Source organism: Canis lupus, chromosome 15 (assembly GCF_048164855.1).
Source record: "Canis lupus baileyi chromosome 15, mCanLup2.hap1, whole genome shotgun sequence".
NCBI lineage: Eukaryota > Metazoa > Chordata > Mammalia > Carnivora > Canidae > Canis > Canis lupus.
The window spans coordinates 39,898,023-39,925,272 of NC_132852.1; the positions used below are offsets into that span (position 1 = coordinate 39,898,023).

A 27,250-nucleotide genomic window follows, 5' to 3' on the forward strand; every position below is an offset into this window, starting at 1 on the left:
GTGGATAATGCTGCTTTAAACATTGATGTGCATGTATCCCTTGTAAATTAGTATTTTTGTATTCCTTGGGTAAATACCTAGTAGTGTAATTGCTGCGTCATTGGGTAGCTCTATTTTTAACTTTTTGAGGAATCTTCATACTTTTCCACATTGGCTGCGCCAGTCTGCATTCCCACCAACAGTACATGAGGGTTCTCCTTTCTCCATATCCTCACCAACACCTGTTGACCCTTGTGTTGTTATTTTAGCTATTCTGATGGATGTGAAGTAATATCTCATTGTGGTTTTGATTTGTATTTCCCTGAGATGAGTGATATTGAGGATCTTTTCTTTTGTCTGTTTGCCATCTGTGTGTCTTCTTTGGAAAAATATCTGTTCCTGCCTTCTGCCCATTTTTAATTAGATTTTTCTTTTTTTGAGGGGTTATGAGTTCTTTATGTATTTTGGATATGAACACTTCAGATATGTTATTTGCAAATATCTTCTACCATTCCATCAGTTGTCTTTTAATTTTGTTGACTTTTTCCTGTGTTGTGCAGAAGGTTTTTATTTTCATGAAGTCCCAATAGTTTATTTTTGCTTTTGTTCCCTTTACCTCAGGAGACATATCTAGAAAGAAGTTCTTACAGTCCATGTCAAAGAGGTTATTGCCTGTGTTCTCCTCTAGGGTTTTAATGGTTCCATGTCTCACATTTAGGCCTTCAATCCAAAATTCCAAAGTTGAATCCAAAATTCAATCCATTTTGAATTTATTTGTGTGTGTGGTGAAAGACAGTGATCCAGTTTCATTCTTTTCCATGTTGCCATCCAGTTTTCCCAACACAATTTGTTCAAGAGACTATCTCTTTCCCATTGGATATTCTTTACTGCTTTGTTGAAGATTAATTGACCATATAGTTGTGTGTTCATTTCTGGGTTTTCTGTTCTGTTCCATTGATCTATGTGTTTATTCTGTGCCAATACCATACTGTCTTGATCATAACAACTTTGTAATACAACTTGAAGTCTGGAATTGTGATGTCTCCAACTTTGCTTTCCTTTTTCAAGGTTGCTTTGGCCACTCAGATCTTTTGTGGGTCCATACAAATTTTAGGATTGTTGTTCTAGTTCTGTGAAAAATGCTGGTGGTATTTTGATAGGGATTGCACTAAATGTGTAGATTGCTTTGGGTAGTATAGTATTTGTTCTTCAGATCCATGAACAAGGAATATTTTTCTATTTTTTTTGTGTCATCTTCAATTTTTTTCATCAGTGTTTTGTAGTTTGCAGAGTATAGGTCTTCTACCTCTTTGCCTTGGTTTATTCCTAGGTACCTTATTGGTTTGGGGGCAATTGTAAATGGTATTGATTCCTTGATTTCTCTTTTTGCTGTTTCATTATTGGTGTATAGAAATGCAACAGATTTTTGTACCTTAATTTTGTATCTTGCAACTTTACTGAATTCGTGAATCAGTGCTAGTAATTTTTTAGTGGGATCTTTCTGGTTTTCTAGATACAGTATCATGTCATCTGCAAATAGTGAAAGTTTGACTTCTTCCTTGCCAATTTTGGATGCCTTTTATTTCTTTTTGTTCTCTGATTGCTGTGTCTAAGACTTCTAGTACTATGTTAAATAACTGGTGAGTGTGGACATCTCTGTCTTGTTCCTGACTATAGAGGAAAAGCTCTCAGTTTTTCCCTGTTAAGCATGATGTTCAGCTGTGGGTTTTTCATAGATGGCCTTTATTATGTTGAGGTATGTTCCCTCTAAACCTACTTTGTTGAGGATCTTTATCATGAAGGTATGTTGTACTCTGTCAAGAGCTTTTTCTGCACCTAATGAAATGACCATATGGTTCTTATCCTTTCTTTTATTAACATGGTGTATCAAGTTGATTGATTTGTGAATACTTGCAACTCTTGCACTCTTGCAACCCAGGAATAAATCCAACTTGATCATAGTGAATGATTCTTTTAATGTATTGTTAGATTCAGTTTGCTAGTGTTTTATTGAGGATTTTGGCACCTATCTTCATCAGGGATATTGGCCTATAGTTTTCTTTTTTAGTGGTGTCTTTATCTGGTGTTGGTATCAGGGTAATGCTGGCCTTGTAAAATCAATTTGGAAGTTTTCCTTCCTTTTCAATTTTCTGGAATAGTTTGAGAATAGGTATTAGTTTTTCTTTAAATATTTGATAAAATGCTCCTGTGAAGCAATCTGGCCCTGGCTTTTGTTTGTTGGGAATTTTTTTGATTACTGATTCAATTCCTTTGGTGTTTATCAGTGTGTTCAAGTTTTCTATTTCTTCCTGTTTCAGTTTTGGTAGTTTATCTGTTTCTAGGAATTTATCTATTTCTTCCAAGTTGTCCAAATTGTTGGCATACAGTTTTTTATAATATTCTCTGTATATCCGTGGTGTTGGTTATTATTTTTCTTCTCTCATTTGTGATTGTATTTATTTGAGTCCTTTCTCTTTTCTTTTTGCTAAGACTGCCTAGAAGTTTATCAATTTTATTAATTTTTTCAAAGAACCAGCTCCTGATTTCATTTATCTATTCTACTGTCATGTTCTATTGTTGAGTTTTTATCTCATTATTCTGCTCTAATCTTAATTATTTCCTTCCTTCTGCTGGATTTAGGCTCTGTTTGTTGTTCCTTTTCTAGCTCCTTTAGGTTGTTTGAGATTTTTCTTGCTTCTTGAGGTGGACCAAGAAGGTCCATACCTGCTATGTACATCCCTTTTAGGACTGTATACATCCCTTGTAGGTCCAAAGGTTTAGGACCATTGTATTTTCATTTTCCCTTGCGTCCATGTATTCTTTTTTATTTTTTCTTTGATTTCCTGGTTGACCTATTCATTGCTTAATAACATGTTGTTTAACTCCCATGTATTTGTGGTCTTTCCAACTTTTTCCTGTGGTTGACTTCTAGTTTCATAGCACTGTAGTCAGAAAAAACTTATGCTATGATCTCAGTCTTTTTGTATTTGTTGAGGCCTGATTTGTGACCTAACATGTGATCTACTCCAGAGAATGTCCCCTGTGAGGGCTTATACTTTCTTAATGAAGAATAGCAAACTGAGGTCATCGCCAATAGTCAAGAGATAAGGTGGGATTTGGGGAGCAAAAGAAGCTTCTGCCCAATTTCTTTTTGCAAATTTTTACATAGTGAATAGCTTTATTATATGTTTAACTTTCTGTTTCATTGTATTTTTGTCTTTGCTTGTATATTTTGAATCTGTGCAACTGAGGAAGGGGTTAGCAAGGAATACTCAGGTATATTTGCACCAGACAGACATCAGTATTCACTTAGCTTCAGAATATGGAAAGCAGAAAACCAGAGAAGGGGTTTGGAATAGCTGATGAGGAAGCCTGCACAGACACCATATATACTCTGGAGTCTGAATGGAATGTTTTCTGTTGGTTGAAATATGAAAATGAAGCAACTGCCCTGTTAACATGGTCTCCACTAACCCATATCTTGGTTTGCCCATGCATTTTTCTGTGCTAGTTAGATTCCATGCATGGAATATGTCCAATCTTTCCATCAGGAACATTCTCTTTACTTTGTGGTCGTTCAATGAATAAAAAACTCTGACTCACTTCAACTGAGAGGAATGGTTCCAAGACACATTTTAGATTTGATATAAATATTCAAACATCCAGACTCAGCCTGGCCTGGCTAATTAGGGTAGAAGGGAGTCAACTTTCTTTATCCGAAAGCTGCAATGTAACAAACTGCCCAGAGGCCACAACGGGTTTCTTTTGTGGCTTCTGAGTGTTAGATTTTGCATTGAAATAATTTCTTTTGTTTGTTTGTACTTGAAAAAGATGAAAGGGAAGGAAGCTACCCCATGAGAAAGTTGTTATAAATTATCACACTTAGATGAGATTAAAACTCAAAGAAGCAAAACAAAGGGCACAGAATTTGACATTAAGGAGGAAAAGAAAATTCAGACCAAGAAACAAATATTTTCAAGATAATAGAATTATTTTTCATTAGACGATATATTAATAAGGCACATAGCAACACTTTTAGTATAAGACAAATAATTTGGGGGAAGTAATGTGTCCTCTTGACATATACATCAGCATGCAGTGTGGAGCCTGAAGTTGGACTGTGCTGAATTCTGTATCTACCATTATTTGGTAGAATGGCTTTCCAGTCATGTTTAAGGTAATCCGAATACAAGAAAGGAAACTCTGAGAAGATTAAATCTCTGTTGTCACAGGTCACAGAATGGGGCGTGGATGTAGTTGGGTCTGGGACTTAGCATACTGGTCCTAACTATTAATTTTGCTTTGTTAACACACTTTATCTTTAGCATCAATTCTACACTTACCTTTCTGAGCCTTTTGCCTTTTCTTGCTATCTTGGAGATTGAAATAGTCGTTTTACCCCAGAACCAGTGATATAGATCATTGAAAAAGCCTGCAAGTCATCTAGGAAGTAGATGTGTCATTAGTTATGTATGAACTGCCTCGTCAGTAATCTTCAGCTGTCCATATTAGTTAGGCAAGGCTAAACTATTCCTTGGCAACATAGCACCCCTGAATCTCAGTGGATTAACACGACAAAAGTTTATTTCTTGCTAATGCAAAGTCAAATAAGGGAAGAGAGATCAAGAAGGTTATGCAAAGGCTTTTCACCGTCACAGTCCAAAAATGACATATATATCTCTTCCACTCACATTAAATAGGATTAGCTGCACTGTGTGGCTCCCTGCAAAGTGGGTCAACATGTGGTCTTCTAGGTGCCCAGGAAGAAAGAAACAGGACAGACAAGCTTCTACCATGCATTTTCTTTCTGTTGGCATTATATATATCATATAACCTGTAATGTGTATAGTGTTCCTATTTTCTAAATAACTTAGTTCAAAAGTCCCTCAAGCCTCGACTTGCAGATATGCCAGAGTTAACAATTATTGGCATTCTTAGATGCTATTAAGGGGAAATTTTATTAGCATGATTCCTGTTTGGGAGTAGGCTTTTAGAAAAAAATCCTATTTTTATAAAATAGTTTCAGATTCATATAATTAGCTCACACATATTATTAAAACTAAGATTAATTCCCTGGACTGCATTTGGCAAATTCCCAAGTGAAGTTTCTTTGCTTCATTTTTCAGCATAAAGACAAGTAGGGGAGATGAGAGGAAAAAAATAGAAACATATGGGGCAAAGAAGCTGGCTCCATGCAAGATGATTATAGGAAACATAATTTCCTTGTTCCCTTCCTCCCTTCTTTTCTTTCTTCTTTCCTTCAACAAATATTATTCAATCTCTGCCATATGCCACAAACTCTGCCAGGCACCAAGGAAACATTCACAAACAAGGTCGTCATTGTCCCCATATTAGGTTAACACTGAGTGCTGTAACAGATAAACCATCAAATCTCAGTGGTTTAACACAATAAAAGTTTGCTTTTAATTCATGTAAAATCCAAAATGTGTGTTTCAGAGCAGTGGGAGGCTGTTTTCAATCAAGTAGTTCACTCACATAGCTCCACAAATTTTACATGTGACTTCCAAAGTGTATGACTGTAAAAGCCAGCAGAAGGGAAAACACATGGATGATCTCATGGAGGGATGTTTATAGGCCTGGCTGCGGAGTGCTCTCCACCACTGCCATGTCCAAACGCAGGAAGGGCGGGCCAGAGCAGGAAAGACTTACTGCACCGTAAAGAAACAGACTCAAGGAGTCCTCTTTTGGTTTACAGAAATAAAAATTTCATTTATTCACTTGTTCAACAAATAATCATTAGTGCCTTCTCCTTCAAGCATTGTTCTAGATACAGGATATACTACAGGGAACAAAATAGACACCTGGGTGGCTCAGCTGTTAAGCGCCTGCCTTCGGCTCAGGGTGTGATCCTGGAGTTCCCAGATCAAGTCCCACATGGGGCTCCCTGCGTGGGGCCTGCTTCTACCTCTGCCTGTGTCTCTGCCTCTCTTTGTGTGTATCTCATGAATAAATAAATAAAATATTTTAAAAAATAGACACAATTCTTCTCTCATTAGACTAATGGTAATGTTTAAAATATTCTTAACCAAAAATTCTACTTTTAGAAAAAAGTAGAAAAAATTCTTCTTAAGAAAATCTTGTATATATAAATAAGAAACTAGGGGTATCTGGGTGGCTCAGATGGTTAAGTGCCTGCCTTTGGCTCAAGTGGATCTCAGGGTCCTGGGATCAAACCCTGTTTTAGGCTCTCTGCTCAGTGGGGAGCCTGCTTCTCCCTTTCTCTCTGCCCCTCCCCCTGCTTGTGTTCCCTCTCCCTCTCTCTCTCAAATGAATAAATAAAAGATCTTTTAAAAAATGAACACTCGGGATCCCTGGGTGGCGCAGTGGTTTAGCGCCTGCCTTTGGCCCAGGGCGCGATCCTGGAGACCCGGGATCGAATCCCACGTCAGGCTCCCGGTGCATGGAGCCTGCTTCTCCCTCTGCCTGTGTCTCTGCCTCTCTCTCTCTCTCTCTGTGACTATCATAAAATAAATAAAAATTTAAAAAAATTTAAAAAAAATAAAAAATAAAAAATGAACACTCATACAAAATGTTTACTACATTATTGTTTGTAAAAGCAAAAAAATATGGGAATAAATGTCCATCATTGGAAAAATAAATTATAATATATTTATTCAATAGACTACTATAAAGCAGATAAACTTTAAAAATTTGAGCTACATCTATCAACATGAATAGATCTCAAAACCACAATATTGTATGAAAAAAAGTAAATTGCAGAATGATTACTAATAAACCAGAGTTACATTTAAACAATTTAAGAACCCCAGAAAATAATACTGTATACTCTTCATGAATGCAAATATATTAAAAATTAAAAACATGCATCAACATGGTGAACACAGAATGTAAGATAGTGGTTGTTTTTTTTGAAAAAAAAAGCAAAGCAACAGGGAAATGGATTGGGGAGGGATACACAGAGGTCCTTGTGTGTATCCATAAAGCATAAATTCTCTTAGAAGAATCTGAAGCAAATACGGCATAATGTTTACATTGGATAAATCTAGATGTAAACAGGTGAGTGTTCACCATTTCATTACCTATTTTTTGTTATTACATCTGAACTGTTTTTGGTACCCTCTTTAACTGCTCATTGCCTCTATCCTCTTTCCATATTTTTCCTTCCCAAACATCTTACATATCGCCTGGCTAGTGTCTCAACTACTGGTCCTTTCAAGGGGGACATTTTCCCTTCTTGCCTTTAGGTGATGCATCTGAGGCAGTACAGAAAGGCTGTTAGTGGGGAGGAGGGAGGAACAGGGCACGGTGTTAGGCTTTCAAGTGGGGAGGAAATGGTAGGTAGAAACATGGTCACTAGAGCTCCCTACTTACACTCAGGTCTGTACCCAAACACCTGTCCTCCCCAGTTAGTCTGACTTCCAAGTCCTGGTGCACCCAATGGACCCACTCACCATCTTGGAGCCTTAAGTCCTGACCTTTAGGCATCATCAAGATTTCTAGTAACAAATATTCCCATTTTGCATGGATAATTTGTCCTCTCTTGATGACTCTGGATTCCTTCCCCACCTTGAACTCCTTGATTAACTGTAGTCATGCAAAGACTCCACTCCATTCTTCAAGTTCTGAATTTTGACATTGAAGCACAGTTAGAGAAATCCCAAGAAATCCATACATATATTTATAGCAAACCAATTCTCAGCTCCTGATACTTGCTTTTATGACTTTCTGTATTTTTTTCTAACTTTCTGGCTTTATTATCATAGTAGCTTTTCCCGACCACCTGTCCTCTCTTCAAGCCTCCATCTTCTCTTCCACCTACCCTTATTCCTACCTGAGGATCTTGCCGTGGGAAAGCTGAACCAAAGCAAACTGTGGACACCTAGCACAAATGCTCCATTCCCCTATCACCTTTCTCTATTTTTATTTCTACATCTGTTCTCTCTTCTTTTGTTGTAGTTCGCAAGGAAGAGGTTTTCCTATTTGTTCCCAGAGTCAATTCATTTACCTGTCCTCTAAATTTCTTTACATCTAAGCTGAGAGATATTATTTCTGTATCTTGTCATCCTCTTCTAGCATCTTGTGTAGTCTGTCATTTTCAGTTAGCTTTTTGTGTTTTTTTTTTTTGATTTCCTGCGCTGTTCTAGATGCAGTGGATATAATAAAGAATAAAAATGTGGCTCCTGCCCTCAGCTACTTAGGGTAAGATAGTAACATGCTATTCCCCTGACTATTATAATATAGTCAGCACGACACCATGACAAATAGTTCTCCAGGTATTCTCAGGAAGGAACAATTATTCTGATGGGGGATTTTTATTTTCTCAAGCTTTTCAACTGCCCTGAAGCCAATTTCCCCCATTCTAGCAGCAAAATTATAGAAAAGGAGAAAATGAATGTAAATTAATTCATTAATCCGTTCAGAAAATATTTATTGAGTGCCTATTTTGTGTTAACACTGCTGGGATGCTGGAGGCTTCTTAATGAGCAAAAAAGGACAAGACCCTTGCATTCCTGGAGCATATAGATAATTGAATAAGAAAAGTCTTAATTATACAACTAAGTATGCTATAGTGAGTGCTAGAAAAGGATGCTGCTGGATCATGTAAGAGCATAATAGAAGATGTGGTCTTCTATTAGAAGCAAAGAAGTCTTCCCTGAACTTGGGATAATGGAACTAGGAACTGAAGAATGAGTGCTGGTTATGGAGGCAAAGATGGAGGCAAGATGAGGGCTAGCCTGTGTAGAGCTCCTGGATGGGAAGGGAGCTCAACAGGACATAAGCCTAGAGGAGGCCATCAAGGGAAGGAGATACCATGGAAGGTTGGGAGGCATGCATGTCAAGTGAAGAGATGCCATGAGGGAGGGACTTACAAGTTGTATGTTTATTCTAAGAGCCATGGAGCTGTTGATGATTTAAGAAAAAACAGATCATAATCGGATGTATAAATAAATGAGCACTCTAGCCTCAAGGTGAAGAACAGTGTAGAGGGTTTAGGGGTCAAGCACTAGACTTAGAATTGGGAATTAAAGGTTCCATCTCCAAATTGTATAAGTCCAGTGACCTTGGGCAGATTCTTTTCTTCCTGAGACTTCATTTCTTCTGGACAGAGGCTTGTATGTGACTAGGTTCTGGCCCACAGGAGGTCCTTAGCCCATTTGTTTAATTCTATACCTTTTAAAATCTCTAAGCCTCATAGCCAAAATCCATTTGACAGGCAGGGATATGTAGACTCTGAAACCCACAGCATTTCTGTGGCAAGTTAAAAGAACTTCAGGCAAACCTCCCGGGCCCAGGAGAGGTGGAATCACTTAAATTAGAACACTTTTTTTTCCTAATTTCCAAATTGCATTTGTCAAAAACAAACTTAGCAGAGCTGACATGGCCTCCTTAACCTACATCATAAGTAGTGAGATCTTGATCTAAGAATTGTTGCAATCGCCGTCACGAATTGGCTGGCTTGTTTGAGCAGAAATGCTATGTTTTTAAAATCCTGGCTTCTTCAAGACTTCAATTTTCTGCTCAGTACTGGTTGGAACTAAGAATTTAAGTGTTTCATTCCTTTCCTTGTTGTGATTGTTTTCTACTAATGGGTTAGTCAAATAAGAGGTGAAGCTAATAAGTGGCAGGGATGGGATCCAAATGCAGGGAGTCTGGCTTCAGACTCCAGATTTTGCCAGGCCACTCTGCCTTCTCACTAGTTAAAGCATGCTCAGGAGCCCAGAGGATAAACACCTAGATGTTTCCCTTTTCATTAAATAAGAAAATAAAGCCATCTTTACTGTTATCTTCTGTCATAGATCTTAGAGGCACAGGAAAGTGTTAGAAGCATAGGAAGCGCATCCATACATACGATTTAGGTGTAAGGAATCCCTGAGCTCCTGCCTATGTGTAGGACTACAATGTAGGAAATATGCTCCTCCCTCCTCATTGGAGAGTATAATCTCCTTTGATAGCCTGTGAACCATGCTCCCTTCCCTACTTCCAGTTCATATGTTGAATTCTTAACTTCTGGCACCTCAGAATGTGACTGTATTTGAAGACAAGGCCTTCAAAGAGGAAATTAAGATAAAATGAGGTTGGATGATTGAGCCCTAATTCAATATGACTCGTTTCCTTATAAGAAGAGATTAGGACACAGACCACACACAGACCGAGGGGCAATCCTGGGGGCCAGAGAGAGCAAGTGTTCATCTGCTTGCCAAGGCGGACAGGCCCCAGGAGAAACCAAACCTGCTGATGACTTGATCTTGGACTTCTACCTCCTGAAACATATTTCTGTTATTCAATCCTCTCAGTCTGTGGTATTTTGTGATGGCAGCCCTAGCAAACTAATACAGAGCCTCATGTAGCTCTACCAAATCCATGTAAAATGAGAAAACCTGATTAAGTTTCCTTGCTTTCCTGCTCATATGGAATAAATCTGACTCTGTGACAATTTTCTGTATTTTGTGAATGAGGCTGCCTACTGCTTAAGCAAATTGCCTTCCATTTCTTTCAACTCAACATCACATAGGTTTCACATGTATTGACCATATTGATGATTTGGAATCTCCTCTCTTTCTTCTTTCTCATTTCTCTTATGAAGATAAATAAGCTAGCACCTTGGCAATTAAATTGCCTAGAGTACACAAAGTATTAATTCAGTAGCGAAGTACCTTTCATAGGTTACCCGTATATCATTGTAAGTTAAATGGTTTTGTTTGTTTGTTTGTTTGTTTGTTTTACCATGATTAGTGCTATAAACCGTTTCTTCAGAAATCTTTCAAGGGTGTGGGCTTTGGGGAGACAAAGTACACCCTGACCTTATAAAAGGATCCCATAAAAGATGTCTCTAGCTGCTTTAGCCACCAAGGTGTTAGGTCTGCCAGAACCCTGTGGCCTGTAGAAGAGGGTAGGGCCACTTCTCTTTGAAGAGCCGAAGAAGTTGGCTCTATTGCCCTACCAGGTTCACTGGCATTTAATTTCAGTCCCTGAGGGCAGCTCTCAAGCTTGGCCTCACCCTGGCTGCTGCTTCTGACAGAAGCTTTAGAGAATGAAGTAGAAGCTTTTGGCCCTGTTCTTTGAAGTGTTTGGTTGTGCCCATACTGTTTGTTCTAGGTTTAGGCAAGCCAAGGATGCTAACTGGTTTTCAGTGGAACTGCTGCATACAAAGGTGGAAAGTAGATCTGAAGGAAGATTCATCTGAAAAAAAAAAAAAAAATCTAACCATTAAGACACTCAGTGGCCCAACTAAACTTTAAGTAGATGTCACCTCACAGCAGAAACTTCAAAGCAGGAGGCCCATCTGGCCACAGCATTAGCCCCCAGGGCAGTATGATGGCCAGCTTCTGCCTGGAGCATCGGCACCTTGGGATCCTTGTTCGTTCGAAGAGGTTCCCATTCTTAGGAAGGAGAGGGGCTGTTCTCTGACTTATTAATTCACATAATTCAACATGTCCCTATTGAATGCCTGCCTTGTGCCAGGTATTATGTAAGATGTGGGAGGATAGTGGTAAATAGACATGATCCCTGCCCTTTGGGCTCAATAGTATAGTTGTGCAGAAGTAAAGGTTGTGTTTCCTTCCCCCACCCACCCTCTGTATCTCCTTCTTCTTTGTCCTTTCTTCCATTTATCTGTCCCCTGTACTTCTACTCCCGGAGGTTTGCATCTGAGGAAGACAGCCACAGGAAGAGTGATGCTCACCTAAGGCAAGAATGCTTAATGGTAGAATTTTATCATCTGGGTAGAAGATCTTCTATGATAAATGAGCATCTTGTGGACCCTCCAATCACACAATCCTGAATCCCTTGTTTTGTGATGAAGTCTGCACACTGCAGTCATAGTGCTGTAGCCTAGAAGCCTCGTGGAGGTCCATAAAGGCTGCTCCAGAGTGCCAAGAACTACAGGCTTGCAAATCAATAGTGCATGTTGTCATTAGCAAATAAACAGCAGAGTGGCATTGCATTTCTCTGTTGAGGCTCTTGAATACTTGTCTACTCAGGCACATAGTTTGGTTCCTGCTTCCTGCAAACAGATATATGTCCCCGCATACACAGGAATGAGAGGCCTGCTGGCAGTGAGCCCCACAGAGGTGGTGGAGTTTGTAGAGGATATGCTGGCAAATATAATTGCTGGCAGCTCTTGGTCCCAAGGATGCCAGTCATAAGATTTAATTATTAATTCTTCAGATAGTATGTGGATTGAGGATGGATAGGGAGCACTCTTGATCAAAGACAAGTATTCCCCTGAGGCTCACACCTGAGAACTTTGTCCCTGTTCCTACTCAGTTCAATGCTTTTTCTTCTATTGCAGGACTAACCAATCATTTCACTTGCTAAGAATTGAATGATAGTAAGTTTCAGTATTAAATACTGTTTAGCCAACAGTATTTCTGTGAAACTTCTTTTGTTGACTCTAACAAAACGTCATCAGATCTTATTAAATAGGTTAGCATCTGGAGTTTCATTTGGATAATCCAACATTGGATCAAATTTGTAAGAAAAAAGTTTATCTTGCCTTAAAAACTTAAGGCAAGAGTATACTTGGGTATTTCAAGAGGCAGAAGGAAATGATAAGGGGAGTACAATTAAGTAGGGAGTAAGCATGGCCCTTTGTTAAGTCTGACTTCAAACAGATGCATGGTGCTGGGAATTTACTTCATGTTTAGTGAATAAGTAAGTGATGCCCCAAGAAAGGAAATTGATCAATGCTGAAATGATGAATAAATCGGGATCCCTATCAGATGTGAAAGTGTAGGATCTAATTATTTCATCTTTTTCTAAACAACATTTTTTGGTCCCCACTGGATGATTCCAATAAGAATCTTGGAATTCTAAACTTGAAACTGATTTCAATTGTCCTAGCAACCATTTATTAAGAGCATAAGGGATGATGGTTATGGCTTAAAAAGTGATATAAAGAAAAGCATTTGAGAACATAGTAATGATTAGGTTGATAGAATCCTGAATTCAACTGGGATCAAAATGCCTACCTGGCAGGTTATTGTGAGAATTAAATGAATTAGTGGATATAAAGCATCTAGCATAATGCCGGCACCTAGGAGATGGCCAACAATTGTTAATAGCCTCTTCTCAGCCCTCTCAACACCAGCTGAGTTTTAGCTGAATCAGATAGTCGGTTTCTTTAACTTCCTTCCATTTCTAGGCTTTCCTTCCCCTTTCAATGGAGATGTCACTAAGGGAAGGAATTATTACCTTTCTTTTGTGCTATAAAGAAACTTCATCTTTGCAAGAGCCCAAAATTTTCTAACTACTTGGTGAACTTCTATAGAGTCAGTCTTAGAGAACAACAACTGGGAACTGCTATTTTCAAGTGCTCTATGCTGTTGCTTAAAAATGTGTTTTATTTTTCCAAGAAAGATGCCTGACATATTCAAGGGAGTTTTGCTACTGTCATTCTCAAGTCCCTTAACGCTTCTGATATATTGAAAATAAGAGACATACGAAAGGAAAATCTAGGGCAGCCCTGGTGGCTCAGCCATTTAGCGCCGCCTTCAGCCCATGGCCTGATCCTGGAGACCCAGGATCGAGTCCCATGTCGGGCTCCCTGCATGGAGCCTGCTTCTACCTCTGCCTGTGTCTCTGCCTCTCTCTCTTCTCTGTGTCTCTCATGAATAAATAAATAAAATCTTAAAAAAAAAAAAAAAGGAAAATCTAGGCCCTTTGGTCAAGGGTTTGATACTGTGAATCTCTTAGTTTTCTATTACCTCTCCTTAAAATTTTCTCCCTATTTCCTGTGAGAAATAAAGTCCAAATCCCTGATAATGCCATTCAAGGATTTTCATAATTTAGACCTTAACTTTTTTCAAAGTCATCTCTGTCTCTCCCTGGAACATACCTAAGTCTTCACATTTTTCTTCACAGGCTTCCTCATCTCTGCACCAAACTCCTCTTCATTCTTGAAGAATCTCTTCTATGAAGTTTTATGGTATTCATAGAGCAAGGTTATCATTCTTTCTTATGTCTTTAAATTCCACAGTACTTTTCATGGTTTATTGTAATTATTTTCATGTCTTTGTCCTCATTGGACTACAAAGTCCTGGAGACCAAGTCCTGGGCACTGGAAGTCGCTAGATTAAGGACTATGGAATGAGTTGAAAAGGACAGTAAATATAGTGAAAAGAACAGATGATAATTTATATTCATTTAATATCTGCTATAAGCTGGGTACTGTGTTGGAGTGCTGGATGCTTTCTCAGATATAATTGATAAAATCTTATTTAATCTATTCAACAGCCATACAGGGATTAACCCATTTGCAGATTAGTAAATGGTTTAAGGATAGAGTGACTTCTTTAGACTAATTAAGAATAGAACCTAGATTTGAATCCTATCTGATGTTCCAAAACCCAGGTTCTTTGCAATACACTAGGCTGGCTCAGAGAAGGGAGATGCTACAATGGAAGATATAGGCTGGCATTAGTAAGCAGTATAGATTTGATAAGGGAGGAAAAGCAGTAGGGTACCAGCTAGTGGAGCAATTGAATTGTAAACTACTGAGGGCCTGGATAAGATACTAAGTAGAGAGTACTTAATGAAAGTGATAGACACTGACAAGGAGGAACCAAACTGAGAACCAAGCAAATGAAAAGCTGATTCATAGAAATCACCAATGCAAACAGGACATGGTCCAGATGTGGTTGAGGGACAGAGGACCTGCAGTAGGGGCAGGAGACAGTCCTTGGCCTGGATTCTCAGAGGTAGCTGCTCCAGCATGTGGAACAGAAAACAAAAAAGACTCAGGTCCTGCAAAAAAAAAAAAAAAAAAAATCATAATGTGTTAAGTCCTATGTGAGTATTTGAGATTGGACATGAGAGGTGGTCAAGGTATTTTTCACCTATGAACCTAAAAGTGACCTGAAAAAATAATAGTCTGAATCCATTTCTCTTTCAGCTCAGATTTGTCAAGTTCACAGGACATATCAGCTGCTGCCCAGAAAGGACAGCACTCAGCCCCACAAAAGCACTGACAGATGAGAGGGCTGTTTGAGTTGTGTTTGGCTGAATATCACAGTATATGGAAAGGTTGACCATAAATGACCACTAAAACTGTTTGAAATATTGTTTATGCAGCATGATTCTGCACATATGAATTCTTTCCACAGCCATTTTTGCTGAATATGCTATTTGCTAGTCTGTAGTATTTGACAAAATGTGTGGTCTGATGCTGAACACAGAATTGTCCTCCTGGCTAATATGTGTCAGGTCTTGAGTCCGCTCTTTTTCCAACTCTTCTGTTCTGTCCTCTCTCCCCTTTTCAGACCTTTTATTTCTATAAGGTCCAAGTAGTTTAAGGGCAAGAACCAGATAATTATAGAGTAGAGATAAGACAGAGTAAGGGCTATATTTTTCTTTAACTCCCTCTTACTTACATTATTGGCCAACTCACTGATAAAATATTTCTTTATTTGATCTTACGAGAATGGTAGTCGTTTTTAACTGGAGATGAGAGCAATTATTCTTCTCTTGTAAAGTTGTGCTTTCTTTTTAGAAAGCATGATTCTTTCACAGGCATTTAATTCAATTTAAAAAAGAAAGAAAATTGAACTTTTGGCAGCAAACTCAAGCATTATGAATGAAATTAAAACGCCCAAGTCTGTGCTCAAGAGCATTATGTGGATTTATGATACTCCTTTGAGTTCTTCATGAATTCAGCTATTTTAAGTTTCAGTGACCCGTTAAAAAAGCACTTTCATGCATGGTTTTTGTTTATATCCTCGATTTTTTTTCTAAAGAAAACTGCAGAAATTCTATTGGTGTTTAGACCTGGTCAATTTCATAGACTGCCTACTTTGCTGGCGCAGAATAAAAGTTTCTGGTATTTCAATCACTAACATTCAGCTGTTACATATGATTTTTTTTAACTTTATGTATTATAGAACTAGATGTATCATGCCTGATATATTTCTTCTAAATATGTGCCAGTTTTCCGTGGAAACATGTTGAGGACTTACATAGGACCCTCATCCCACAGTTCATTAAGCATATGGAAGGGAAATCATTTTGCAGAATGTAATTCTAGAAGCTCGGTCACCTGTAAAATCACTTTGGAATCTGATATCCTTAAAAAAAAAAGAGCCCACAGGGATGAAATACCATATGTTAGGTGTAATGTGGGAATCTGAATCTTTTTCTTCTCCTTTGTTATATAAGTTTTAAAAACCACATGTTCATCCAGCTGTTTCTAATCAGTTATGTTTTGTTCCCATATAAACACATACACATAAAATAAGACAATTTTAATGAAAAGAGAAATTTTCTTTTTCCCTTAAAGTTTGATGATAGAATTCATGTAGAACTCTAAGTTATGAAAATGTACAAGGTAAGAATCCAAAAGAGAATTTACAACAAAATGCATTTTGATTGTCTCTTTTTCTTGTCTCCATTTCTCAAATATGTTCACTCACTTAACTCTATAAAAGCACATATTTTAAAATATTATTAGCAAATAAGATTTTTGGTCTCTTTTTAATGAGAAAAGATCAATCAGAATATTTTTGCTGACAAGATCAACAGAGAGAAATCCTGGTTGTTCAGAGCATGTTGGGACACATCCTTACTGTTGTCTTATCTATTTAAAAGCTGTCTGGGCATATAGTCCAGTGTGTTTATCTGATACATATTGACTTACAGCTTTTAGCTATCTTTATGTACAGCTCAGGAAAGTTCAAGAGGTACAGCATTTCTAGCAGTTACAAGGTGACAGAGAAAATATTTGGTCGCACCTTTTGTATTGAATTTTACTTAAATAAACAATAGTAACTTAGATTTGTATATGACTTTATAGTTTATGGTTTTCATATATATTTTCTCATTTAGTCCTCACAAACTTATACCTTTTTTACCATGAATTTAAGGCTCAGGGGACATAATTAAAAAGTGTCAGGGTGCCTGAGTGACTAAGTTGGTTAAGCAACTGATTCTTTGTCTCAGCTCAGTTCATGATCTCCTAGTCCTGAGATGGAGCCCCCAGCCCTGCATCAGGCTCTGCACTCAGCCCAGAGTCTGCTTCAGATTCTCTCTCCCTCTCCTTCACCCTCCTCCTCTACCTTTCTCCCCACTCATGAGTGTACTCACTGTCTCTCAAATAAATAAATTTTTTAAAAATAAAATAAGGTACACCTGGGTGGTTCAGTGGTTGAGCATCTGCTTTCTGCTCAGGGTGTGATCCTGGGGTCCCAGGAACGAGTCCCACAGCAGCCTCCCCTCAGGGGAGCCTATGTCTCTGCCTCCCTCTGTGTCTCAAATAAATAAATAAATAAATAAATAAATAAATAAAATCTTTTTTATTTTTTTATTTTTTGTAAAGAATTTTATTTATTTATTCATGAGAGACACACAGAGAGAGAGAGAGAGGCAGAGACACAGGCAGAGGGAGAGGGAGAAGCAGGCTCCATGCAGGGAGCACGATGCGGGACTCGATCCCGGGTCTCCAGGATCACACCCCGGGCTTCAGGCAGCTTCACCGCTGCGCCACCGGGGCTGCCCAATAAAATCTTTTTTAAAAAATAAAATAACATAACATAAAATGAGTGTCATAAAATGGGGCCCATTCACTTTGGCAGTGTTACCATGCTAGGGTCGTATGAGCTGCTAAAGATAGGATAGGATAATTAGCTAGACCAACTCAGAAGAGCCTTCTCTGAGATAATGCCGTTCCCATTTGGCTTCTGACTCACAGGATGTAGGGGGCCATACAAACGTAAATAAGGTAGGTTCTACATAAAATGGGATCAAGTCTCACAGTATGTAAAATGTTGAAGTTAAAGAAATCTTACATACTATGTGGTCCAAGCACAACTCACAGACAGCATCCCTAACTACTCCCCTCCCTTTTGCCTGGATACTTCCAATAAGAGACATAGTACTTCACAAGTAGCTTATTCAACAAACTCATCATTTGCATTGATATTCTGGTCTAAGCCACCATAATTTCTTACCTAACCCACTGAGTCTTAGCAGGTCTTTTCTGCTATCTTTCTTGTCCTGCCCCAACCTCCATGATCTATTCTTCATACTGCAGCAAATGAACAGTTAAAAATGTAATCAGGTCGAGCTATTCTCAGGCTTAAAGTTTTCTAAGGTATTCCCACCATGCTTTAAATCTAAATCTGAATTCTTACTATGGCCTTAGGGTCCAATGGCCTGGCTTCCTGCCTAAGTCTCCTGCCCCTCACCTTCTTAAGTGTTCTGCACTGACCACATGGGTCTTTTTGCTGTTCCCATTTCATGATATTTGCATGCTGCTCCCTGTGCCTGCTGAGCTTTATCCATGCATCTGTGTATGGCACATTTCCTCATTTAGTCAGATCAATGCTCAAATAGCATCTCCTCAGATCAGCCTAACTAAAATAGGTCCCCTCACATCACTCATAAATGCTTGATCTGCTTTATTTTTATTCATAGTTTTATTATTCCTTTATATTATTTTTTATATTCAATTTTAATTAACACACTGTTATAGTAGTTTCAGATGTACAATATAATGACTTAACAATTCTATACGTGTTTATTTGTGTGGATGTTTATTGTCAGCCTCCCTATTGTACTCCATGAGTTAGGGACTTTGTCTCTTTCATTCTTCACTACGTGCCACAAGTAGATATTCTATATATGTTGATGAAATGAATATATTTGTTATCAGAAAACTTTCCTTTCCATTTTAAGACTGAATTTATGTGGAATGAAAGATGTGTATAAATTTCCCCAATCTGTGTTTTTTCCACAACACCACACCATCTCATTTAAGTCAGCAGGAAGAGATGAAGTTGGTGGTATAGCTAAAACGGCAAAGGAAACATGATAAGTTCAACTTTGGATATGCTGAGTTTGAAGTGTTACTGGAACACTTAGACTAATATGTCATATACCATAGATGTAAAAACTGAAACTCAGAAATGAGCTCAGATACTTGCATTGACTTTGTAATTGCAGCTGTGGGAAAGGATGACATTGCCAAGAGTAGAGTAACAGAAGAAAAAGAACAGGGAAAGAAGAGAGGTGGAAAAAAAGTAAAGATCAGAATCTTTACTTATGGAAGCAATTTGCAAAGAAAAAGATCCATGTGGTCTCAGAGTCAAAGAAGAAAGAAAATCAATATAGGAAAGGTCAAGTAGGGTAAGTACTGGGCAGAAGGAGATGCAGTTTCAACAATGTGGGATAAAAAGTCAAATTGCTCAGGATTGAGAGACTAAGGATGAGGGGCTTAATGGTTAAGAGTTCTGGAATTAAAGTGCTTGGATTTAAATCTAGACTTCAGCATTTACTGTATGCCCTTGGGCAAGATTTTTAATGTCTTTATGCCTTATTGCCTCATATATTAAACAGGAATAAAATTAATATCTATCACATTAAGTATTATGAGAAATAAATGAAATAATTCATTTAAATAGTTTACCCCAATACTTGACACATAGTAACTGCCTAAAAAAATTTAGTTATTATTTCTTTTGGTAAAAGTTTAGAATATCAAGGAAGGAGAGAGATAAATTTTTGGAAATTAATAGGGTCAAGGGAAGACTGCTTTTTTTAAAAAATAGATTTTATTTATTTATTCATGAGAGACACAGAAGCAGAGACACAGGCAGAGGGAGAAGCAGGCTCCCTGCAGGGAGCCCAATGTAGAACTCCATCCCAGGACCCCAGGATCATGACCTAAGCCAAAGGCAGACGTTCAACCAATGAGCCACCCAGGTGTCCCATAGGAAGTTTGCTTTTGAGTGAAAAATCCTGTAAAGAAAGGAAAAAGGATCACAAACTTAGGAACAGTGCTTAGTTTCTGAAATTCTGAAATAAGAACACAAAACAGATTATAAGAATGAGAAGAAATATGGATATTTTTATAAAGAAAGATGTATTCCAAAGTCACCTTGATAGATCAGTCCATGTCCCAGCTTGTTGAGAGCTTTTGAGTCCTTGTTTCTTATAATGTCACATGCTGGCTAATAATTCCAACACTAGAAGTGATAAGCTTGATAAATTTGATAAGCACTGCAAAGAGCTAAGAATAGATTTCCACAACATGCTGTGAGAAAGACTCTCCAGGTTGCCATTGATCAACATTGAATCAAGTGGCTATTGATTTAACACAGTCTTTTCAGAATTTTAGGTTGGAAGTCATCTGAAAGGCCATCTGACCCAATCTCCTCTGAATTCTCTCTACAATGTCTTTAGCAGGCAGTTTCATATAAGCTGTATTTGAACAGCATCCCATTTGATATATTGCAAGCCAGACCTTTCTTCCTCAGGTTAGATTCTTCAGCATGTAAAGTTCTCCCACTGATTTGCCATGGGCCTTGAAATGGTTACATTCAACCACTCCTTAGGTTTATTTATTTATTTTTTAAGACTTTGTTTGAGAGAGAGAGAGAGAGCACACACACAATGAGGGGAGGAGCAGAGGGAGAAGCAGACTCCCTGCTGTGCAGAAAGCCTGATGCAGGGCTCCATCCTGGGACCCTGGGCCAAAGGAAGATGCCTAACTGAGTGAGATCACCTAGGCACACCTATCACTCCTTAGATTTAAGGGACAGAGGATTCTTTTTCTTTTCTTTTTAAAGAAGACTATTTTAGAGAGAGAGAGAGAGAGAGAGAGAGAGAGCACATAATGAGAGGGTCAGAGGGAGAGGGAGAATCTCAAGCAGACTTCCCAATGAGCAGGGAGCCAGAAGCAAGGTTCAGTCTTGGGACGCTGAGATCCTGACCTGAGCTGAAACAAAGAATGCTATACTCAAACTGACTGAGCCACCCAAGCACTCCGACAGAAGAATTCTTTCAAACAAATATATAACCTGGGATTGAAGACACTGGTAGTGACTTGTCTATAACATTCCTTTGTTAGTAATGTAGAATGACCTCAAGGACAGGTAAATTCTAATGTGCAGTAGGAAAGGTTGGAGCACAGAGGATGTTAAAGAGCATAAGATATTGCTAAAAGGGTTAGTTCTAGAGAGTTGTGAAACAGAAGCACAGGGCATCAAAGGAAGGGAAATATTGAAGGCAAATTCATCCTTCTTCATACCCCTGGCTTGTTCTAACTCGAGGTGGATGATGGGGTGAGGTATCATCTAAAGAGGAGCCCAGGCCTAAGCATTTCAAGTACGGGCAATAAGATAGTCCATTTAGCCCATTTAAATGGACCTAGCCAGAAGTACATGGATCTGGTCTAAGCTAAGAAAGCTAAAGGTATTTTTGGGCTATCTGTGGTGAGATTTCCAACCCCAGCCACGTAATGCTACTACAGTCTAGTCTAGATGCAGTCCAACCCAACCCAGCCCAACAAGCTCTGAGTTCATCTAATCTGAATTTTCTGTTTCCTCATTTGTAAATTACCTTATCTATTAGAATTCAGAGAGCTGGTTAAAAGGCCTCTGGTAGGTCTTCCCACTTTTAAGTTCCATGATAGTAGCTCACCTTTAAGATCTCCCTGGAGACTCAAGAGGTCACGGCAGGAGGCAGATAGGCAGTGGCAGCTCTAGAATTTTAACCTAGGACAGAATTGGGGCCAATCTATTAGAAGGGGAAGGCTGCAGGCTGTCATGGAGCTGCATCTTCTTGGCAAGTGGCTGTTTTTACCTTAATTGCATAAGCATTGGTAGTATTTAGGGGAGGTTAACAAGATTTGGGGGAACGTAAACCTCCCCCACAAACAACCACTTGCGCCATTTCTGGAAATAGTTCTGGGGAGATGTTGTGGTAATTCTTCCAGCTTTATACACCTGGCAATCTCCATATCCTTTGTTCAGCTTTAGGAAGCTAAAAGGCCCAGCAGTGGTATTTGAACACTATATTCACCATCAGAAGATATTCCTTTTTCATCAGGAAACTTTAGTTAAGATTTGGACAAGAGAAGTATAAAAGAGAAACTAATTTGTTTAAAAAAAGAAAATAAATGAAAAGAAGTTTAAAAAAAAAACTTCCTAATTCAACAATGAAATTATGACTGTTAATGAAAAAATGAACTGATCTATTCTGGCCATGAACACTTTACCATTTATGATGATAACACTAGCATCAATACTAAACACTGTGCACCTATTAATACCAGTTTTCATCTTCATAGTGTTTCACCAATAACTAATTAATTAAACAAACCTATTTTAATTAGTTGCCATGGTAGCAAATAAAGATACACAGAAATAGTTGCCTCCATCAAATCTGTTCTTAGCTCCTGAAACATAATTCAGTATGGGCAATAAATCATCATTATGTAGCACTATAATATGTTTAGAATGGCAATTATGTTATAATGTTACTAATGAAAAGATTTGCAAGTACACATAAGTACATGCAACAGCAGATATTTATAAAGATAATTTTTTGTTACTCAAAAATTTTTTCTGTTACTGAATTGGATAGCTAAAAATGAAAATTTCATCTATAATTATTACTCTGTATCTTATCTATTATGTTTCTTCCTGGGTACCCATCCTGAGAAGAGGGTCATCAGAATGACAGAGGCTGAAAAAAAATCTGCTATTAAATTAACAGTGAAGAGAAGAGTTAAGGGGAAGGATGGGAAGATGACCCAGTCACCATCTTCAAGTGTCTGAAGGGTTATTGGAGGGAAAGACAAATTGGACTGATGGTTTGTCCTCTAGGATCCAGACCAAGGTGCACGGTGGAAACTCCGGGGAAATATGATCTAAGACATCATGGCATTATGGTTACGGCAAACACTCTGGAGTCAGATGGGCCTAAATCCAGACTCTGTCCCTTCCATAAGTCAGGCTACCTACTCTAAGCCACAGACCTGCTGCTCAGGTTCATGTGGGGATTAAATTAAAGCACTGAGAATGCACTCAGGCCTATGCCTTGTATACAGTGAAGAGTGCATGAGTGTCAGCACTTCATTAGTGGAAGGTTGTTAAAAAAAGGAATGGGTTGCTTTGTGAGGCAATGACTTACTTCTCTGTCACCAGAAGTAATGTCACCTGTTAAAAATATTGTAGAAGGGCTTTCCACTTGAGGGTGAGATTGAAATAGGTGATTCCTGGGTCCATATGATTTTTTGGAAAGGGAAGGTGGAAAGACTTCTTTTATCTTTCAGCCTTTTCTACACTGGATTCTTTCTATAATGTAATGCTTGGGAGACTGACTACATTGGTGATATGGTATTATTGGTTAAATGATACTAATTATATGGAGCAAACTTTTCTCTTTCAGACTTTTGCTCTGAAATAGCCATAATTCTGGGGGGAAAAATCCACTTGTTTTGACAATCTAGTCTCTACTAGGTTTTCCTCTAACACCCCTTAGGTCATTTTAAGTGGAGATTTTTTTCCAACTGGTTTCCCTAAGTCTGTGGCTCACTGTATTTAAAATTACAAATTACTTCCCTTAACATCCAGAATGTTTGATGTCATAATCACATTTCCCTAAATATTTATATCAACCTCTACCTTGTCGTTTGACTCTTCTGTCAGTGAGCAAGCAGGGAACTGATCTAGGTTTTAAACAGTAGGAGCTTCTTTCTCATCCTTTTCCCCATTTTTCTTTCCTTCTTTCTAAACAGTACTGCATGGTGACAACTCTGGTCTAGTTGCACAGAGCTGCTGAAATCCACAACATTCGGGACTTGTTTGTGGGACATGATGTTGGGTTGGTCCCAGCCACTCCTGAGACTGCTACTCCTAGGAGTGTGGCTGTTACTATGACAAAAGGGAACAGTGAACTGACTAAGAGCCTTCAAGAGAGGCTGAGACAGAGCCAAGGGCAAAGGAAATGAGAAAGTGAATCCTGGAGAGGTAACTAAGGCAAGGGTAAAAGGCTCAATATAAACAGTACAGGAAGAGAATGGAAACAGAAGAAAAAGAAGAGCACAAAGCAGAGAAAGAAAGGAGGTTTAAAATCTGTTCTTTTACCTTCAAGCCTACATCTACACAGATCCTTCAAATGCAGCAAAAATTATTCTTCAGAGAAAATAAAAATTAAAGTTTGAAGGCCAAAATAGATAGTAAGAGAAAAAAATGTCCTTTTACAGACAGCCATTGTAGAATTAATCATTTACTAGAAGCACTATTACTGGGTAGGCAATATAAACTAGTCTATCCGGTATGGGCACTTTCCTTAGTAAACCACAGATGAGAAAAAAATTAAAGGAGAAAATCTCATATTCAAGAATAACTAAAAAGTCATTTTTCGGAACAAAATGGATTTGAAGATAAATCCCTGTTGTTCGGTGCGTGTGTGTGAGACATCTATGTGGCATTTTTACCAAATGACAAATTTTAGAGCATTAAAATAGCCCTCCTTTTTGATGTTTATAGTTTCAGAATTTATGTAGCTAAAATGTGGGCTTATTCAACTTATATTCAGAACAAAATGAGAGGCAAGTTCTACACTCTGACATTATGTTGAACATCCATCAACTACAAAACTACTAACACTTTCTTTGAAAATATTTTCCTACCTGAAAAAATTCCACAGCAAATTTATAACTTAAATTATAAAATAAGTCAACTCGGCTTTCAATTTGTCCCTAAATATTATATTTAACATGTAACACAACAGATGATAAACTATCACTCATATGGGTTGTGTGTGTGTGTGTGTGTGTGTGTGTGTGTGTGTGTTTTGGGGGTAGTGTAAGATGATAAAATGTTGATTTTTAAAACATAGAAATTGCTCCACAAATCTTAATGTCTTTTCTATAAGGTAAAAGAATTTTTATTTGTAATTCATTTGACAAATGAAGATGGTAATTGGAATAAAATGATCAGGATACATGACTCATTGGCTTCAGGTTGGCATCCTCCATTGGTCCCCTCCTTCCAAGTGTCCAGTGGCCTGAGAATCCCATTCCCAAGTCATGGGGAGTGGCAATAGGGACTCCCCTCAAAAAGTGATCATTTCTCTAAAATAGAGTAGATCATTGGATATATCCAATTATTAAATTTTTTAAATAATAAATTTATTTTTATTGGTGTTCAATTTGCCAACATACAGAATAACACCCAGTGCTCATCCCGTCAAGTGTCCCCCTCAGTGCTCATCACCCATTCACCCCCACCCCTCGCCCTCCTCCCCTTCCACCACCCCTAGTTTGTTTCCCAGAGTTAGGAGTCTTCATGTTCTGTCTCCCTTTCTGATATTTCCTACCCATTTCTTCTCCCTTCCCTTCTATTCCCTTTCACTATTACTTATATTTCCCAAATGAATGAGACCATATAATGTTTGTCCTTCTCCGACTGACTTATTTCACTCAGCATAATACCCTCCAGTTCTATCCATGTCGAAGCAAATGGTGGGTATTTGTTGTTTCTAATGGCTGAGTAATATTCCATTGTATACATAAACCACATCTTCTTTATCCATTCATCTTTCGATGGACACCAAGGCTCCTTCCACAGTTTGGCTGTTGTGGACATTGCTGCTATAAACACCGGGGTGCAGGTGTCCCGGCGTTTCATTGCATCTGTATCTTTGGGGTAAATCCCCAACATCGCAATTGCTGGGTCGTAGGGCAGGTCTATTTTTAACTCTTTGAGGAACCTCCACACAGTTTTCCAGAGTGGCTGTACCAGTTAACATTCCCACCAACAGTGTAAGAGGGTTCCCTTTTCTCCGCATCCTCTCCAACTTGCCATCAGGGAAATACAAATCAAAACCACAATGAGATACCACCTCACACCAGTGAGAATGGGGAAAATTAACAAGGCAGGAAACCAATTATTAAATTTTTATAGTAAAATGTTATGATGATGACTTGACTGGAACAATTGCCTTGCAACCTATACCAAGAGTGCATGTGTAAAATAAAGAAATTGAGTTAAATAATCTCTAATGTCCCTTTTAGTTCTGTCTACAAAGTTGATTGAATCTCTTACTCATGGTTTTATTTTTCTACCCCCGTTTAGTTAACATGCAGAAACAAACCTGTCATCAGAATGTCACCCACTTTCTTCACAAGTAGCACTTATCTACACTATGATAAATCTAACATACTTGTTAATGAATTTTCATCCTAAGTCTCCTTATTGGAGAGCTTTTAGATCATTTGTTGAGAAGTGAGGGAATACCTTCACCTACATATGTGTTTAGTACTTTTTCAGATTATTCTTGACTTTATTGTGTCAAACAACAAAAAGCAGTTCAACAAGGTAGATAAAAGCATGAGTTTAAATTAGTTATATCACTACCCTGTTCCCCTCTGTGATTTTACTCCTAGAAGTAGCATGGCAAATGTGACTAAACTGGTAACTGCTTTCAGAATACATGATTCTCATATCTTCCAACAACAGAATTCCCTTATAGCTTTCAAAGTAGTATGCTTATTATTTGGTACTTGATTATGTGTACTGGGGCTACGTATTAATCAATGTAAGTAATGTTCTTGCTTTAATAGAAAAACCCGTAAATTTCAGTAGCTTAACACAATAGAAGTTTATTTCTCATGTACTTCACAGAATGTATGCTGGTGAATGTTCTGGTTGCTCTGGGCACTGGCAACTCCCTCATAAACACGTAAGAGAACAAGGAAGATTTTTGGGTGTCAAGCTTTGAAGTGGCATATATTACTTCTGTTGACATTTCATTGACCAGAACTAATAAAATGGCCCCATCTAGATACCTTTGGGCTAGGAAATATAGTCTTCCTAACATGTGTAGGAGGAAATTAAAACAGGCTAGTAAACACAGGGGATTGTTTCTGCCATAGTTATTCCTTAGCAAGGAGCCACATTTAGCAATGAGTTGAAGAAGAGGAGCCTGAAGGGAAAAGCAGCTTATCCAGGTACATTTCTTGGCCAGAGTTAGGATGATCCTCAGAGGCTGTAGCAATGATCATGCTGAGTTTCTCCTGTTTGAGTAATTCAGAAATGAAAGAGTGGTAAAAGTTTAGAAATTAAGTTGATTTGGGGCTGGAGAGGATAAATGTTGAGTTGGGGAAAACTGTGTTATTCTGTAGTGTGTGTGTGTGTGTGTGTATGTGTGTGTGTATGTGTATTGGGGGAGTATTTACAGAATCTGGAGATATTCTCTGTCAGATATTGGCTTCGTATTTTTGCCTGGATGCCCCACCTCTTAACCTTTCTACAGTCTACACTTGCTTATAATATGCCTTATTTTCTTCGTCGTTGGCTTAAATTCAAGATCTCTCTAAGCTGTAGGGCACCTGGGTGGCTCAGTCAGTTAAGTGTCTGCCTTCAGCACAGGTCATGATCTCAGGGTCCTGGGACTGAGCCCCACATCGGGCTCCCTGATTAGTGGAGAGTCTGCCTCTCCCTCTCCCCCACTCTCCTACTTGTGCTTTCTCTCTCTCAAATAAATAAAATCTTTAAAATTTTTAAAA

At 38.4% G+C, this 27,250-nt stretch overlaps 1 protein-coding gene and 1 long non-coding RNA gene across 8 annotated transcripts in view; one reads left to right on the forward strand and one right to left on the reverse strand.

Annotated features, from left to right (window-relative positions):
• PSD3 (pleckstrin and Sec7 domain containing 3) overlaps positions 1–27,250 on the forward strand; it is a 592,272-nt gene that overhangs the window by 40,299 nt on the left and 524,723 nt on the right. The window lies entirely within an intron of this gene.
• On the reverse strand, positions 19,489–23,962 carry LOC140605538 (uncharacterized). Its single transcript, XR_012008186.1, has 3 exons — positions 23,823–23,962; positions 21,373–21,446; positions 19,489–19,689 (listed from the first exon to the last, which is right to left on the reverse strand). It is a non-coding gene; the product is annotated as an uncharacterized lncRNA (long non-coding RNA).